The sequence below is a fragment of the Amblyraja radiata genome, unplaced genomic scaffold, assembly GCF_010909765.2.
Source record: "Amblyraja radiata isolate CabotCenter1 unplaced genomic scaffold, sAmbRad1.1.pri scaffold_913_ctg1, whole genome shotgun sequence".
Taxonomy (NCBI): Eukaryota; Metazoa; Chordata; class Chondrichthyes; order Rajiformes; family Rajidae; genus Amblyraja; species Amblyraja radiata.
The window spans coordinates 12,128-20,339 of NW_022630911.1; positions in this window are offsets into that span (position 1 = coordinate 12,128).

Sequence of the window (8,212 nt, forward strand, 5' to 3'; positions counted from 1 at the left end):
AGGACCAAAAACAAGACCTGTCAAAGGGCGGATGTGCTCCTAGCGAGCAACACTTCAGTAGAAGTTGCGATCACTGTCGTACGTAGCATTGATGTTTACGATGATGATGATGACTCTCTCCTCCACTCCCCACGCACTGAGGGATAGTTAACCTACAATCCCGCACGTCTTTGGGATGTGGGAGGAGACCGGAGCACCCGGAGGAAAGCCACACCGCCACGGGGGGAGAACGTGCAAACTCCACACAGACAGAAGCACAGGATCGAGGCTGGTTCTCTGGCACTGCGGGGCAGTGGCTCTACCAGCTTTGCCACTGTGCCGACCACTTTTACATCTTTCTGCACTGACAGATTCACAAAGCACTTGTCATTCAGAGACCTGCTTTAATCAGAAAAACCTTGAAATGATACTTTTATGGTGGTGTCAGCTGGGCAGAGATAAGATTTTTTTTTTGTGTGATGCATATTGGGAGAACAATAACAAAGGAACTTTGTAGCTGATTTCCTGGTTTCAGTATCCCGTAAAACACGGAACTGTATCGGTTAAAGGATTAATCCCAGTTAGACTGATTGGCACTGATGTATTTGTAGTGCACCGTCCATTATTCATCTTAGAAGCTCAAGAGTCCTATTCCAGGTTTGTTCCCGTTCTATGTCCTGGCATTATGTGCATTCGGGTAAATTCCATTCACTTTGTACAAATTCTGTTTGTCCTTGACGCCAAAGTGCTGGATTCTGTAAACATAAACTACCCGAGGGACTTGTGTAGGAATGAACTTGGAAAGCATGTTGTCCGGAAATATTACCATCTGGTTTGGGAATTGCTCTGCTCAGGACAAGAAGGCTCTGCAGAGAATAGTGCGTTCGGCCGAACGTACTATGGGAGCTTCACTCGCCCCCCTGCAGGAACTATACATCAGGAGGTGCAACTCCAGAGCCAATAAAATCATGGGAGACCCCTTCCACCCCTGCAACGGACTGTTCCAGCTGCTACGGTCAGGCAAACGCCTCCGTTGCCATACGGTGAGAACGGAGAGGTTGAGAAGGAGTTTCTTCCCAGAGGCCATTCGGACTGTAAACTCCTATCTCACCAGGGACTAACTTTACTGAACCTTTGTCCTTCCGCCCACAATATTTAATATGTAAAAGAATATGTGATTCTGTTTGTACTTTGTTTGGTTGTTTGTTTGTTTGTCTTTTTGCACAAAGTCCGCGAGCATTGCCACTTTTCATTTCACTGCACATCTTGTATGTGTATGTGACGAATAAACTTGACTTGACTTGAACTGCGATGCTGGTTTAAGTCGAAGAAAGACACAAAATGGTGGAGTAACTCAGCGGGACAGGCAGCATCTCTGGAGAGAAGGAATGGCCGACGTTTCGGGTCGAGACCCTTCTCGACCCGAAATGTCACCCGTTCCTTCTCTCCAGAGATGCTGCCTGTCCCGCTGAGTTACTCCACCATTTTGTGTCTACTCAGGGAACTTGGCAGGGTGGCACGTAGGTAGAATTGCTGGCATCACAGCACCAGAGATGCGGGTTCGATCCCGACTACTGTATGGAGATTGTACGTTCTCCCCGTGACCTGCGTGGGTTTTTCTACGAGACCTTCGGTTTCCTCCCACACTCCAAAGACATAGGTTAATTGGCTTCGGTAAAATTGTAAATTATCCCTAATGTGTGTGGGATAGTGTTAGTGTGTGGGAGATCGCTGGTTGGCACGGACTTGGTGGGCCGAAGGGCCTGTTTCCACGCTGTATCTCTAAACTAAACTAAGGTCAGGCAGCATCTGTTGATGGAATGCACAGACAATGTTTCAGGCCCGGACTTTCTTCATACTCAGTGTGGCCTCTGTGTTGTGCTGAATATACTAATTGTTTTAGTTGAAAAGTTTAATTAATGATTCTATTGCAGGATTGGGCTATCCAGCATCTATCAGTTACTAAGACCATCGACAATCTTTCACCTATATGCCATTTTCCGGCCCCAACTTCACATCCCTGATTCCCATCAAAGTATAACATTCCGTATTCCTTGACACAGCAGATGAGCCTCTTGGATAGAAAATTCCCACCGTCCCCTATCCTTGGAGGGAAGAAATACTTTTCTCCCCTTCCCATTCCCACACTGACCTTTCCGTCCTGGGCCTCCTCCACTGACAGAGTGAGGCCCAGTGCAAATTGGAGGAACAGCACCTCATATTTCGCTTGGGCAGCTCACACCCCAGCGGTATGATCATTGACTTCTCTAACTTCAAGTAGCCCTTGCTTTCCCTCTCTCTCCATCCCCTCCCCCACCCAGTTCGTTGTACCGGTTTCACTGTTGTCCTGTTGGGTTTCACTGCCTGTGTAACCTTCTCCACAGCCAACAACGGACCATTGTGGGCTCCACCTTGCCTTGATCACCGTGGCTTTTTGCATATCTTTCATTCATTTGTCCTTTGCACCTTCTGTATCTCTCGTTTCCCTTTCCCCCGACTCTCAGTCTGAAGAAGGGTCTCATTCGAGTCGAGAGATACAGAGAATGTGCAAAGGACAAATGAATGAAAGATAAGTAACTCCGCGGGTCAGGCATTCTTTTTCTCCAGAGATGCTGCCTGACCCGCTGAGTTACTCCAGGTTTTTGCATCTATCTAGGGTAATCTCGGACATCAGTTCAAATATATCCCATTATCCTCAAGGAAATAGACGAGGAAATTTCAGAAACTTAAAGTCAAAACTTTAAAATAAATTATTACAATTAAAATTAAAATAAATCAGAAAATTACTGGGGGGGCGGGGGATTAATATAAAACCAGTCGAGAAGATTCAAGAGTGTTTTATTGTGATATTTCCCGGATAGGAACTATGAAATCCTTGCAGCAGCACAACAGATAACAGCATAACAGATACATGAACATAGACACAAAATGCTGGAGTAACTCAGCGGGTCAGGCATCAGCTCTGGAGCAAAGAAATAGGTGGCGTTTCGGGTCAAGACCCATCTTAAGTAAACATAGTATTCTGTAACCACCTGTACCAGAGAGTTGTGAATCTGTGGAATTCTCTGCCACAGAAGGCAGTGGAGGCCAATTCACTGGATGTTTTCAAGAGAGAGTCAGATTTAGCTCTTAGGGCTAAGGGATATGGGAGAAAGCCGGAACGGGATACTGATTTTAGATGATCAGCCATGATCATATTGAATGGCAGTGCTGGCTCGAAGGGCTGAATGGCCTACTCCTGCACCTATTGTCTATTGTCTAAGAGGACAGTGTAGAGGGCGATGGGCCAGTGGGACTAGTGTGGATGGGCCATGTTGGTCAGTATGGGCAATTTTGGCTGAAGAGCCTGTTTCCACGCTGTATGACTGCAATTTATCCAGTCCCCAAAACCAGATACTTTGGCATCAAGAACAATCAGAAGCTGAAAACTAATTGTGACTCGAAGGGCTGAATGGCTTACTCCTGTACCTATTTTCTATGTTTCCATCTCGAAGTCACAGGGAGAATGTACAATTCCGTACAGACAGTACCCGTAGACGGGATATAATATTGAATGTTCTCGCTCTTCTTGAAGAACGGCCCTCACGTCCCGTGTCCCCCATAGCAAGTACCATTCTCAGACCTTGGTATTTTCTCTCAATTTAGTTGCCCATATCTAAGCAACAATAGCCCACCTTAGGCCATGGTCACGTATATCCACTATGTAACAATGAAAGTGGAGTTAGACACAGAATGCTGGAGTAACTCAGCGGGACAGGCAGCACCTCTGGGGAGAAGGAATGGGTGACGTTTCGGCTCGAGACCCTTTCTTCGAGCACAATTAAATTGCGAGCAGTTTCTGGGCCCCAGATCTGAGGAAGGATATGCTGGCCTCTGGTCCAGAGGAGGTTTATGAGAATGATCCCGGGAATGAGTGGGTTAACGTATGATGAGGATTTGACACCACTGGGCCTTTACTCGCTGGAGTTTAGAAGAATGAGGAGGGGGGGGGGGGGCTCATTGAAACTTAACTTACCAAATAGTGAAAGGCCTGGATAGAGTAGACATGGAGAGGATGTTGCCACTAGTGGGAGTCAGAACTTATGAATACAGCATTGAAACAGGCCGTTTTCCTCCTACATTTGCAAAAATGTAGAGGTTGGTGGATTAATTAGTAATTAAGTAAGTAAGTAATTTTTATTTATATAGCACTTTTAAATCAAATCACGTTGAAGCCAAAGTGCTTTACAGAGAATAAATTAGATTACCATACATGCATATAAAATAAAAAATAAACAAAGACACAATACACTATTCAACATGAACGTCCCCCCCACAGCAGAATCACCAAAAAGTCCAGTCCTCCTCCTCCTCCTAGTCCACCCGAGGTCGGGGCCTATTTGAGGCCTCCGCAGCCAGTGGCCACAACGGCGGCCCGATGTTATAGGCCCTCTCTCTGGAAGATGGAACTCCGGCGTAGGTTGAACACTCCTCAGCGTCTTGGAATGTCTGGAGCGGCCGCTTCCTCCCTTTTTGCACTATTATTCTCAAGTTCACAAGTTATAGGAGTAGAATTAGGCCATTCGGCCCATCGAGTCCATTCCGCTATTTAATCATGGCGGATCTCTGCCTCCTAATCCCATTTTCCTGCCTTCTCCCCGTAATCTTTGACACCCGTTCTAATCAAGAGCCTGTCGATCTCTGCCTTAAAACTATCCACCAACTTGGCCTCCACAGTCGTCTGTGGCAATGTGTTCCGCAGATTCACCACCCTCTGACTAGAGAAATTCCTCCTCACCTCCTTTCTAAAAGAGCACCCTTTAATTCTGAGGCTGTGACCTCTGGTTCTAGACTCTCCCAATAGTGGAAACATCCTCTCCACATCCACTCTATCCAGGCCTTTCATTATTCTGTAAGTCTCAATGAGGTCCCCCCCTCAACCTTCTAAACTCCAGCGAGTACAGGCCCAATGCCGTCAAATGCTCATCATATGCTAACCTACTCATTCCTGGAATCATTCTTATAGACCTCCTCTGGACCCTCTCCTAAACCCTCTTCAGATTATTGTTTGATTGTTGTGTGTGTGTGTGTCTATATATGTGTGTGTGTGTGTATGTATGTGTGTGTGTGTATATATATATATACGATTGTTGTGTGTGTGTGTGTCTATATATGTGTGTGTGTGTGTGTGTATGTATGTGTGTGTGTGTATATATATATATATATACATACACGCGTGCGTGTGTGTATATATTTATTTATGTGTGTGTGTGTATATATATATTTATGTGTCTGTGTATATATGTGTGTGTATATATGTGTGTGTGTATATATATATTTGTGTGTGTGTGTGTGTATATATATATGTGTGTATATGTATATGTGTGTGTGTATATATTTATATGTGTGTGCTTGTGATCATTTTTTTCTCATCTATTATATTGTTTACAATGTACTATGATTCCATATTCTGTTGTGCTGCTTCAAGTAAGAATGTCATTGTTCAGTCTGGGATACATGACAAAACACTCTTGAATCTTGCATTAAGGAATCGCTCTGCAACCACTCAAACTCTGCCGAGTCATCAGATACACTTTTAATTTGTTGAGGACATGCTGCTGCATAAAACGATGAGCCAGCAAGATGAGTGAGCATGCAGGAAATCATTTTGTTTTACGGGAAAACAACTTGGCTATTTGGAGGAAAAAAAGCCGCTCTTGAACAAGGGCTTCTGAGTGTTCTTGATGCCAAAGTATCTGGTTTTGGGGACTGGATAAATTGCAGTCATAGAGTCATACAGCGTGGAAACAGGCCCTTCGGCCCAAATTGCCCATACTGACCAACATGGCCCATCCACACTAGTCCCACTGGCCCATCGCCCTCTACACTGTCCTCTTAGACAATAGGTGCAGGAGTAGGCCATTTGGCCCTTCGAGCCAGCACCGCCATTCAATGTGATTATGGCTGATCATCTCCAATCAGTACCCCGTTCCTGCCTTCTCCCCATATCCCCTGACTCCGCTATTTTTAAGAGCCCTATCTAGCTCTCTCTTGAAAGTATGCAAAGAACCGGCCTCCACCGCCCTCTGAGGCAGAGAATTCCACAGACTCACAACTCTGAGAAAAAGTGTTTCCTCGTCTCCGTTCTAAATGCTCCTCGTCTCCGTTCTAAATCGACCATTCTTATTTTGGTCATTCTGGTTAGGCAATAATGGTGGAATAGGCAATAATGTTGGTGAGATGGGATGGGGAGAGGATGTTTCCACCAGTGGGGGTGTCTAGGACCAGAGGGCACAACCTCAGAATAAAAGGACGTACCTTTAGAAAGGAGATGAGGAGGAATTTCTTTAGTCAGAGGGTGGTGAATCTGTGGAATTCTTCGCCACAGACAGCTGCGGAGGTCAAGTCAGTGGATATTTTTAAAGCAGAGATAGACAGATTCTTGATTAATACGGGCATCAGGGGTTATGGGGAGAATGCAGGAGAATGGGGTCTAGAGGTAAAAATAGATCAGTCATGATTGAATGGCTGAGCAGAGTCAATGGGCCGAATGGCCTAATTCTGCTCCTAAGTATTATGAACTGTACGCAAAATAAAGACACATGATGATAAAGTACAATTGGACTGTCCCTTGATACAGTTCTCTTGCTGTTTAAGAAGGAACTGCAGATGCTGGAAAATTGAAGGCAGACAAAAATGCTGGAGAAACTCAGCGGGTGCAGCAGCATCTATGGAGCGAAGGAAATAGGCAACGTTTCGGGCCGAAACCCTTCTTCTTTGCCTATTTCCTTCGCTCCATAGATGCTGCTGCACCCGCTGAGTTTCCCCAGCATTTTTGTGAACCTTAGATGCTGAGATACCTACCTGGGCTGTGCGGTAGAGGGTTGTATTTGCTTATAGTCCCACAGCATGGAAACAGGGGTCACATGCCCATCACCTCTAACCTCATCTCCTGCGTTTCATGTTCCCGTTGTGACCTCATGTACATTGCCCATCGACAAGTGTGGACTCCCACAATGTGTCTGCGTCTATATATGACGTCTATATGTGCGTATATATGCACAAATAAACTTGGGGAGAATTAAGGGCCTGTCCCACATGCCGATTTTTTTCGGCGACTGACGCCATCACGCTGCGGATTTTTCGGTGACCTGATACGTCAGTCAATGATGCCGATAAAATCGCCAAGTGGGACAGGCCCGTTACTTTTGTCTCGTGTATGTGGTGTGTGTGTGTGTGTGTGTGTGTGTGTGTGTGTGTGTGGTGTGTGTGTGTGTGTGTTGGTGTGGTGGTGTGGGTGTGTGTATATTGTGTGTATACACACATACATACATACACACATACATACACAATTGGGGAAAGACAAATGTGATGCTTCCAAGTCTATGTAGTTCGGAGCCTATTTGAAGGATGTCGTGTTTAACAGCCCGATGGCTGTGGGAAAGAAGCTGCTGCTGAACCTGGACGTTACAGTTTTCAGGCTCATGTACCTTCTTCCCGATGGCAGGGGTGAAATGAGAGCGTGGCCAGGAATCGCTGCCTCACAAAATGGCAGCCAGCATCTGACGATGCTGGCTGCCATTTTGTGAGGCAGCGACTCCTGTAGATCCCTTCGATGGTGGGGAGGTCAGTACCCGCGATGGACCGGGCAGTGTTCAACCACAGTCTTCTTTGTTCCTGGGCGTTCGAGTTGCCGATTCAAGTCGACTTCAGTTTGACTTGATTGTATTTATGTATAGTATTATCTGATCTGTTTGGATAGCATGCAAAACAAATCTTCTCATTGTGCAAATGCCAATAATAAAAACCTGGACCTAAAATTGATATTAAGGAGGAATTGTAAATGGAAATAGGCCTTGTGATAGAATTTACGAGGATGTTGCCAGGACTCGAGGGTGTGAGCTACAGGGAGAGGTTGAGCAGGCTGGGACTCTATTCCTTGGAGCGCAGGAGGATGAGGGGAGATCTTATAGAGTTGTATACAAAATCACGAGAGGAATAGATCGGGTAGACGCATAGAGTCTCTTGCCCAGAGTAGGTGAATTGAGGACCAGAGGACATAGGTTTAAGGTGAAGGGGGAAAGATTTAATAGGAACCTGAGGAGGTATCTTTCACACCAAGGGTGGTGGGTGTATGGAACGAGCTGCCGGAGGCGGTAGATGAGGTAGGTAGTATCGCAACGTTTAAGAAACATGGATAAGACAGGTTTAGAGGGATATGGGCCAAACGCAGGCAGGTGGGACTAGTGTAGAT